The sequence below is a fragment of the Stegostoma tigrinum genome, unplaced genomic scaffold (genome assembly GCF_030684315.1).
Source record: "Stegostoma tigrinum isolate sSteTig4 unplaced genomic scaffold, sSteTig4.hap1 scaffold_321, whole genome shotgun sequence".
NCBI classification, from domain to species: domain Eukaryota; kingdom Metazoa; phylum Chordata; class Chondrichthyes; order Orectolobiformes; family Stegostomatidae; genus Stegostoma; species Stegostoma tigrinum.
Window position 1 is genome coordinate 127,514 of NW_026728249.1, and position 10,722 is coordinate 138,235.

At 51.7% G+C, this 10,722-nt stretch overlaps 1 long non-coding RNA gene across 1 annotated transcript; it reads left to right on the forward strand.

Annotated features, from left to right (window-relative positions):
- Window positions 1-1,372: 1,372 nt before the first annotated feature.
- Window positions 1,373-9,481, forward strand: LOC132208231 (uncharacterized). The gene is made up of 3 exons (XR_009444320.1): window positions 1,373-1,576; window positions 2,798-2,850; window positions 9,369-9,481. It is a non-coding gene; the product is annotated as an uncharacterized LOC132208231 (long non-coding RNA).
- The last annotated feature ends 1,241 nt before the right edge of the window (window positions 9,482-10,722 follow it).

A 10,722-nucleotide genomic window follows, 5' to 3' on the forward strand; every position in this document is an offset into this window, starting at 1 on the left:
TGGGCCATCTCCAGCACATCCCTCACCTTCCTGGATCTCTCAGTCTCCATCTCAGGCAACCAGCTTGTAACTGATGTCCATTTCAAGCCCACCGACTCCCACAGCTACCTATAACACACCTCCTCCCACCCACCCTCCTGCAAAAATTCCATCCCCTATTCCCAATTCCTCCGCCTCCACTGCATCTGCTCCCACGATGAGGGATTCCACTCCTGCACATCCCAGATGTCCAAGTTCTTCAAGGACCGCAACTTTCCCCCAACAGTGATTGAGAACGCCCTTGACCGCGTCTCCCGTATTTCCCGCAACACATTCCTCACACCCCACCCCCGCCACAACCGCCCAAAGAGGATCCCCCTCATTCTCACACACCACCCCACCAACCTCCGGATACAACGCATCATCCTCCGACACTTCCGCCATCTACAATCCGACCCCACCACCCAAGACATTTTTCCATCCCCACCCCTGTCTGCTTTCCGGAGAGACCACTCTCTCCGTGACCTCCTTGTTCGCTCCACACTGCCCTCCATCCCCACCACACCCGGCACCTTCCCCTGCAACCGCAGGAAATGCTACACTTGGCCCCACACCTCCTCCCTCACCCCTACCCCAGGCCCCAAGATGACTTCCCACGTTAAGCAGAGGCTCACCTGCACATCTGCCAATGCGGTATACTGCATCCCCTGCGCCCAGTGTGGCTTCCTCTACATTGGGGAAACCAAGCGGAGGCTTGGGGACCGCTTTGCAGAACACCTCCGCTCGGTTCAGAATAAACAACTGCACCTCCCAGTCGCGAACCATTTCCACTCTTCCTCCCATTCTTTAGATGACATGTCCATCATGGGCCTCCTGCAGTGCCACAATGATGCCACCTGAAGGTTGCAGGAACAGCAACTCATATTCCGCTTGGCAACCCTGCAGCCAAATGGTATCGATGTGGACTTCACCAGCTTCAAAATCTCCCCTTCCCCCACTGCATCCCAAAAGCAGCCCAGCTCTTCCCCTCCACCCACTGCATCCCAAAACCAGTCCAACCTGTCTCTGCCTCCCTAACCTGTTCTTCCTCTCACCCATCCCTTCCTCCCACCCCAAGCCGCACCTCCATCTCCTACCTACTAACCTCATCCCACCCCCTTGACCTGTCCATCTTCCCTGGACTGACCTATCCCCTCCCTAGCTCCCCACTTATACTCTCCTCCCCACCTATTTTCTTTTCTCTCCATCTTCGCTCCGCATCCCCCTCTCTCCCTATTTATTCCAGAACCCTCACCCCATCCCCCTCTCTGATGAAGGGTCTAGGCCCGAAACGTCAGCTTTTGTGCTCCTGAGATGCTGCTGGGCCTGCTGTCTTCATCCAGCCCCACATTTTATTATCTTGGATTCTCCAGCATCTGCAGTTCCCATTGTCACTCATACGATTAGACTGGTTTGATGAGGAATTTAAAGATTACGAGTCCCATCCGTTTGACTCACAGTTTGGTACCATAGGTTGGTACGATCTTCGTTCAAGAAGGAAAAGGGATGTTCCAGATACAGAAAATCATCAAACCATTCACTGCAAAGTCCGTTTCTGGTTAGTATGATTTAATGCAGTTAACATTTTTAGCTCGACATGATTGCAGAATGGAGTCAATAAGAAAATTCCATCTGATATTCCACATAAATTTTAACCGGATATTGAAGCAGCTCATTTCTTTTTCATGCTGTCTGCTGCTTTTAAGAATGGTTGTCTTATTGTCGAAATGTTTAGCTTTGACTCCATGGCTTCTTCCATTAGATCACATTGAAACACATGTTTCTTCAGCCAAAAATGTACCCAGTGAAGCTTGACGAACCTTCCGCTGTGGTCGTTTGCCTGAAATCCCCTGCGGTCGCTCCCCTGAAAAACAACTCTACCATTTTGGATACTGTTCCATGGGACGACTTACCGGGGGCATGCAGTAGGGTGCAGGTCTCTGGCACAGAGTCTGTCCCTCTTGCACAGAAGTGAAGCGGGGATAGGAAGAGAGTGATAGTCATTGGGGACTCAATAGTTAGAGGGACTGATAGAAGATTTTCCGGGAACGAAAGAGACTCACGATTGGTGTATTGCCTACCAGGTGCCAGGGTCTGTGATGTCTCGGATAGTGTGTTTAGGGTCCTGAGGGGAGAGGTTGACCAGCCCCAAGTCGTGGTCCACGTAGGCACCAGCGACGGAGGTAGAAAGAGGGATAGGGATGCCAGGCAGGATTTGAGGGAGCTAGGGTGGAAGCTGAGAGCTAGAACAAACAGAGTGGTCATCTCTGTTTGTCACCCGTACCACGTGATAGCGAGGCAAAGAACAGGGAGAGATTTCAGCTGAAGACGTGGCTGCAGCGATGGTGCAGGTGGGAGGGCTTCAGGTACATGGACAATTGGGGCTCATTCTGGGGAAGGTGGGACCTGTACAAACAGGACGGTCTCCACTTGAATGAGAGAGGCACTAATATCCTGGGTGGGAAATTGGCTAGTGCCATTCGGGTGGATTTAAACGAGCTCAGAAGGGGGATGGGAAACTGAGGTGTAGTCCTAGTACACAGGAGGATGAACGTAGGGAGGACATGGTCAGGACCTCACTGTCACAGGAGTGTGCTGGCAGACAGCAAGCTGGATTGAAGTGTGATGACTTTAATGCCGGGAGTATCCGGAATAAGATAGGTGAGCTTGCAGCTTGGATAGGTACCTGGGACTTCGATGTTGTGGCCATTTCGGAGACATGGAGAGAGCAGGGTCAGGAATGGATGTTTTTTATCCTGCTGTTTTTTATCCTCCGCAGGATCCACAGACTGAACACCCAGTTCCACTCAGCTTTACTGGACACCAAAAATCGTAAGTACAACCAACTCACGGGCCCCTGCCACCCACAAGAGGATTCCTGCGCTTCCCAAATCCCGACTCTGTCCCTGCCCCTCCCCCACAATGCACCCGCCGCCATTGACCATGAGGACACGGCCGGAGACCCCACCGATGACGTCACATCGGCCTCCGCCGGCCACAGAACTTCCGGAACCGCTGCTACAGTCACCACCTCCACGTCCAGGTCCTCCAGCCCACACACCACCCTCACATCAGCTGCTGCCGCCCACCCCGATCCTCCCACCGCCGACGGAACCCCGCCCACGGTCGACGCCGACGGAACCCCGCCCACGGTCGACGCCGACGGAACCCCGCCCACGGTCGACGCCGACGGAACCCCGCCCACGGTCGACGCCGACGGAACCCCGCCCACGGCCGACGGAACCCCGCCCACGGCCGACGACATCATCGCTCCGCCCACAACCTCCACAGCCTGCAACCCCAGAGGAGACAGCCACCCTGAGTCCTGCCGAATCTTCACCATCCCCCCAGACCTCCCACTGACTGAGGACGAACGGTCAGTCCTGAGCAAGGGGCTCACCTTTGTCCCCCTACAACCACACATCAACGAATACCAGTCACGGTCGGACATAGAGCAGTTTTTCCGCCGTCTTCGCCTGCATGCCTACTTCTTCAACCGGGAACCCAACCCTCCTTCCACTGACCCCTTCACCCGCTTCCAACACAAGTCCTCCTCCTGGACACCACCCCCAGGCCTCCTACCCTCCCTCGACCTCTTCATCTCCAACTGCCGTCGAGACATTAACCGCCTCAACCTCTCCACCCCTCTCACCCACTCCAACCTCTCCCCCGCAGAACGGGCAGCCCTCCGCTCCCTCCGCTCCAACCCCAACCTCACCATCAAACCCACAGACAAGGGTGGCGCAGTGGTAGTATGGCGTACTGACCTCTACATCGCCGAGGGCAGACGCCAACTCTCCGACACCACCTCCTACCGCCTCCTCGATCATGACCCCACACCCGAGCACCAAACCATCATCTCCAACACCATTCATGACCTCATCACCTCAGGGGACCTCCCACCCACAGCCTCCAACCTCATTGTTCCCCAACCCCGCACGGCCCGTTTCTATCTCCTTCCCAAAATCCACAAACCTGCCTGCCCTGGTCGACCCATCGTCTCAGCCTGCTCCTGCCCCACCGAACTCATCTCCACCTATCTGGACTCCATTTTCTCCCCTTTGGTCCAGGAACTCCCCACCTATGTCCGTGACACCACCCACGCCCTCCACCTCCTCCAGGACTTCCAATTCCCTGGCCCCCAACACCTCATATTCACCATGGACGTCCAGTCCCTGTACACCTGCATTCCGCATGGAGATGGCCTCAAGGCCTCCCGCTTCTTCCTGTCCCGCAGGCCCGACCAGGCCCCCTCCACCGACACTCTCATCCGCCTAGCGGAACTCGTCCTCACACTCAACAACTTCTCTTTTGACTCCTCCCACTTCCTACAGACTAAGGGGGTGGCCATGGGCACCCGCATGGGCCCCAGCTATGCCTGCCTCTTTGTAGGTTACGTGGAACAGTCCATCTTCCGCACCTACACAGGCCCCAAACCCCACCTCTTCCTCCGGTACATTGATGACTGTATCGGCGCCGCCTCTTGCTCCCCAGAGGAGCTCGAACAGTTCATCCACTTCACCAACACCTTCCACCCCAACCTTCAGTTCACCTGGGCCATCTCCAGCACATCCCTCACCTTCCTGGACCTCTCAGTCTCCATCTCAGGCAACCAGCTTGTAACTGATGTCCATTTCAAGCCCACCGACTCCCACAGCTACCTAGAATACACCTCCTCCCACCCACCCTCCTGCAAAAATTCCATCCCCTATTCCCAATTCCTCCGCCTCCGCCGCATCTGCTCCCACGATAAGACATTCCACTCCCGCACATCCCAGATGTCCAAGTTCTTTAAGGACCGCAACTTCCCCCCCACGGTGATTGAGAACGCCCTTGACCGCGTCTCCCGCATTTCCCGCGACACATCCCTCACACCCCGCCCCCGCCACAACCGCCCCAAGAGGATCCCCCTCGTTCTCACACACCACCCTACCAACCTCCGGATACAACGCACTATCCTCCGACACTTCCGCCATTTACAATCCGACCCCACCACCCAAGACATTTTTCCATCCCCACCCCTGTCTGCTTTCCGGAGAGACCACTCTCTCCGTGACTCCCTTGTTCGCTCCACACTGCCCTCCAACCCCACCACACCCGGCACCTTCCCCTGCAACCGCAGGAAATGCTACACTTGTCCCCACACCTCCTCCCTCACCCCCATCCCAGGCCCCAAGATGACATTCCACATTAAGCAGAGGTTCACCTGCACATCTGCCAATGTGGTATACAGCATCCACTGTACCCGGTGCGGCTTTCTCTACATTGGGGAAACCAAGCGGAGGCTTGGGGACCGCTTTGCAGAACACCTCCGCTCAGTTCGCAACAAACAACTGCACCTCCCAGTCGCAAACCATTTCCACTCCCCCTCCCATTCTCTTGATGACATGTCCATCATGGGCCTCCTGCACTGCCACAATGATGCCACCCGAAGGTTGCAGGAACAGCAACTCATATTCCGCCTGGGAACCCTGCAGCCATATGGTATCAATGTGGACTTCACCAGTTTCAAAATCTCCCCTTCCCCCACTGCATCCCTAAACCAGCCCAGTTCATCCCCTCCCCCCACTGCACCACACAACCAGCCCAGCTCTTCCCCCCCACCCACTGCATCCCAAAACCAGTCCAACCTGTCTCTGCCTCCCTAACCGGTTCTTCCTCTCACCCATCCCTTCCTCCCACCCCAAGCCGCACCCCCAGCTACCTACTAACCTCGTCCCACCTCCTTGACCTGTCCGTCTTCCCTGGACTGACCTATCCCCTCCCTACCTCCCCACCTACACCCTCTCCACCTATCTTCTTTACTCTCCATCTTCGGTCCGCCTCCCCCTCTCTCCCTATTTATTCCAGTTCCCTCCCCCCATCCCCCTCTCTGATGAAGGGTCTAGGCCCGAAACGTCAGCTTTTGTGCTCCTGAGATGCTGCTTGGCCTGCTGTGTTCATCCAGCCTCACATTTTATTATCTTGGAATCTCCAGCATCTGCAGTTCCCATTATCTCAGGAATGGATGTTGCAGGTTCTAGGGTTTAGATCTTTCATTAAGGTCTGGGAAGGTGGTAAAAGAGGGGGAGGTGTGGCTTTGTTGGTCAAGGACAGTATAACGGCGGCTGAAAGAACCTTTGAGGACTCGTCTCCTGAGGTGGTATGGGCTGAGGTTGCCAAGGAAGGTTTGTCGACTGAGTCAGTGTGGGTGGAAGTTCGGAACAACAAGGCAGCAGTCACCTCACTGGGGGTTTTCTACAGACCCCAAATAGCAGTTGGGAGATGGAAGAACTCATTGGCCGGCAGATTGTTGAAAAGTGCAAACGTAGCAGGGTTGTTGTTATGGGTGACTTCAACTTTCCCAATATAGATTGAAACCTCTTGAGTGCAGATGGTTTGGATGGAGCCGTTTTTGTCAGGTGTGTTCAGGAGGGTTTCCTGACTTAGTTTGTGGACAGGCCGACGAGGGAGGGAGGCCATTTTGGATTTGGTGCTCGGCAATGAGCCAGGACAGGTGTCAGATCTCGTGGTGGGAGAGCACTTTGGCGACAGTGACCGCAAGACCCTCACATTTACCATAGCCATGGAAAGGGAAAGGAGCAGTTACCAGGGGAAGATATTTCACTGGGGTCAAGGAAACTATGACGCTATCAGACAGGAATTGGGAAGAACAGATTGGGAGCAATTGTTCCACAGAAAGGGCACAGCAGACATGTGGAGGCTGTTCAAGGAGCAGTTGTTGTGAGTGATGTATAAATTTGTTCCTCTGAGACAGATAAGAAGGGGTAAGATTAAGGAGCCTTGGATGACGGGTACGTAGGGGCTTCTTGTCAAAAAGAAAAGGCAGCGTACGTAAGGTGGAGGAAGTGAGGGTCTGGCACAGCTTTAGAGTATTACAGGCCTGCTCAGAAGGAGCTCAAAAGATATTGCCTGTACAATTGTTACCTGTTACAACCTTTGCGTCCACGCTTGCTCATTCAATGGTGTCAAGATGCCAGCAGTGCGTGTACCTTCTCCATCCCCTAATGCCGTCAGCTCACACAAGGCATAGTCCTTACTGAAAATCTTCTGATCAACCAAAGTTCATTGTAATGGACATTTTAGTTATCTGTCATGAAACGAAAACTGATTCTGACTGGCCTGACCTGCAGTGCAAATGAATATAATCTGCGAAACGAGATTCCTTATGGGCTTGCAGCCGCTGCAAATAATTGCTTTTCAAAGACGTTGCATACATACAATTTTTTCTCCTATCACCTTAGATTATTTTTTTGTTTATGCATGTTGTGTGGGTTTCCAGTCAGGCCCATAAATACAGGTTGATGCAGTCACTGTTACAACATGGTATTGAAGGAGAATTTGTGATCTTTGGAGTTTCATTCCAGTGTCTGAAGGAGTGCATCATCAAGCCACTTCAGATCTCTACTGGTGACTATATTGTTGCAAGTTTTCAAGTGTTACCGATGGTCACATAAAATATGGCCTTTTTGTTGTTGCGCTATTCATCTTAACTGCACCTTATCTAGTATTTAGGCTTGGAAACAATTTCAATTTTTTTGATTTACTTATTCAAAATCATTTATGATTGTTGTCATGATATCTACAATATGTTATTTTGATTGGACATAGAGGATTGGATCTGTCTTAATGGAAATAAAGTATGCGCTTATAAAACCCCTTCTGGGCAAGGTAGTTGCTCAGTGGTTCGAGCTGCTCATGCACTGGGGAGCCAGTTGAGATTCCAGTCTTGGGTCACTATCCGTGTGGAATTGACACGTCCTCCCCACATCTGCGAGGGGCTTCTGCCAGGTGCTCCGGGCTTCTGCCAGGTGCTCCAGGCTTCGTCGGAGGCTCACTGATGATGTTACCGAGAATGGTGATGAAACGTCTGAAAACTGACCTTCCAGCTCAGCGAGCAAACTCACGTGCAGGTGCTCCAGTTTTCTCCCATTGTTCAAAGATGTGCAGGTCCTTATATGTGATTTGTGAAGCATTTCTTAAATGTTTCAATCCTGCCAGCATCCAGTGCCTTGGACAAAATAACTGGAGATGAATAAAAGATACAGTGCCTTTTGACACCATTTCCTGCTGGATTTTCATCAATCCTGCTTTTTATCGGTGACAACTTCCATGACCTTTTTGATGCTATGTCTGAATTGACAGTCTAGTTCCAAATATTTGTTGTGCAGTATTTCAAGGTCTCTGTTACAGCATACCCATGAATGTCCACTTCAAAAGATACTTCCATATCATAGAATCCCTACAGTGTGGAAACAAGCCCCTTTTGACCCAACAAGTCCACGGCCACTCTCCAAAGAGCATCTCACCCTGACTCATCCCCCGACCCTTTCCTCAGTAACCCTACATTTCCCATGACTAACACACCTAATCTACACATCCCTAAACACAATGGGCAAGTTTGGCATGGCCCATACACCTAGCCTGCACATCTTTGGACTGTGGGAGGAAACCAGAGCACCCAGCAGGAACCCATGCAGGCATGGGCAGAATGTACAAACTCCGCACAGAAAATCGTCCAACGGTGGGATCGAACCTGGGTCCCTGGCGCTGTGAGTCAGCAGTGCTAACCACTGAGCCACCGTGCTGCCCTTGGAGTTAGACAGAGCTTGCTTGTTCCTGGGTGGCCTCAAACTGCCAACCTCCACTTAGTGGCAAAAGTGCTGACCAACTGCACTCATCTTCACTGGTTTTTGCTTTGTATCATTGAATTCAATTCTTCAAACTCTATGATAAATATTTAAATTTCCATTGATATGTGAGGGTTGTTTTTAGTAGGCAGTATTGGTTTATTATGTTTCATTGGTACATCATGAATACTGTATGTATATGCAAATGGGCAAGTTGGTAACGATGCAGTCCGCAGACCTGGAGGCTAATAACACTGTCCTTCAATCACCCACGATGCCCTCTGCAAATTGGTAGAAAACAAAAATTTCTATAAAATTCATCTCTTCTCCCGTCAGTCGATCAAAATTAATTCAGGATTTTGTACAGGCCAATTACCGTAAGATTACACGGGCCTAAACAAAACTGCTGGCTCATATTAGTTCAGTAAAGTGAAAGGGCAACAATAGAGGCAGTCGGAACTGCAGATGCTGGAGAATCTGAGATAAGAAGGTGTAAAGCTGGATGAACACAGCAGGCCAAGCAGTATCATCTGGCTCTACACCTTGTTATCTCAGATTCTCCAGCGCCAATTTTCTGAAGTAGGGTCTCATCCCGAAACATCAGCTTTCTTGCTCCTCTGATGCTGCTTGGCCTGCTGTGTTCATCCAGCTCTCCACCTTGGGCAACAATAGAGTATGCTTTAAGTCGCTAGATATGTTATGTGGGTTTGTCTTCCTTAGGGTGGAGTTAGTGGAACCGAAAAAGATGTCTCCCTCACAGCGTTTGTGACACAAGAATTGCATCGTTCCTTGGCGGCCTTTCAACAGAATAATATTCAGAGATTTCCCGAGTGGTAAGAATGTAACTTCTTTTACTTTATCTCACTTTTTCCAACAATTGGAAAATAGATTTTAGAAATAACGTCGAGCTGATGAAGTGTGAAAAGAAGAATAATTCCAAGCAGTGGTGGGAGTTGGTCAGTGAGGTGGGATGAGTGGATAGGTGGGAGAGAAGGCGGACAGGTCATGGAGGCAGGGATAAGGGGAGGAACTAGTCTTGGGATGAGGCTAGCGGGTGGGGAGATTTTGAGGGTGGCAAAGTCCATATTGAGGCTATTGAGTTGGAAGCTCCCGAGGTGGAATATGAGGTGCTGCTCCTCTAGTTTCTGGGTGGTGTGAATGTGACACTGGAAGAGGCCCAGGATGGATATGTCGTCCAGGGAGTGGGAGGGGGAGTTGAAGTGATGCAATGATTTGGATATGAAAATAGAAGGTGTGGTTAGTAAGTTTCCCAATGATTAAAGGTGTAGTAGCCAGCCAAGAAGGTCACTGCATCCCATCTCCATCACATCCCATCACATGGGTTCCAGTGACTGAGTGAAATGGAATGCAGTGACTGATGGAGATGGGATGCAGTGACTGAGGGAATGGAGATGCAGTGACTGTGGAAACGGGATGCTGTGATTGAGGGGAATTGGTCGCAGTGGCTGAGTGAAAGGTGACGCCGTGTCTCTGTGAAATGGGATGCAGTGACTGTGGGGAATGGGATGCAGTGACTGAGTGAAATGGGGTGCAGTGACTCTGTGAAATGGGATCCAGTGACGGAGTGAAATGGGATGCAGTGAGTGATGGAAATGGGATGCAGTGACTGAGGGAAAGGAGATGCAGTGACTGTGGAAACGGGATGCAGTCACTGAGGGTAATTGGTTGTAGTGACTGAGGGTAATAGGTTCCAGTGACTGAGTGAAATGGAATGCAGTGACTGAGGGTAATGGGATGCAGTGACTGATGGAGATGGGATGCAGTGACTGAGGGAAATGGGATGCAGTGACTGAGGGAAATGGGATGCAGTGACTGATGGAGATGGGATGCAGTGACTGAGTGAAATGGGATGCAGTGACTGATGGAGATGGGATGCAGTGACTGAGGGAAATGGGATGCAGTGACTGAGGGAAATGGGATGCAGTGACTGAGGGAAATGGGATGCAGTGACTGATGGAGATGGGATGCAGTGACTGAGGGAAATGGGATGCAGTGACTGAGGGAAATGGGATGCAGTGACTGAGGGAATGGAGAAGCAGTGACTGTGGAAACA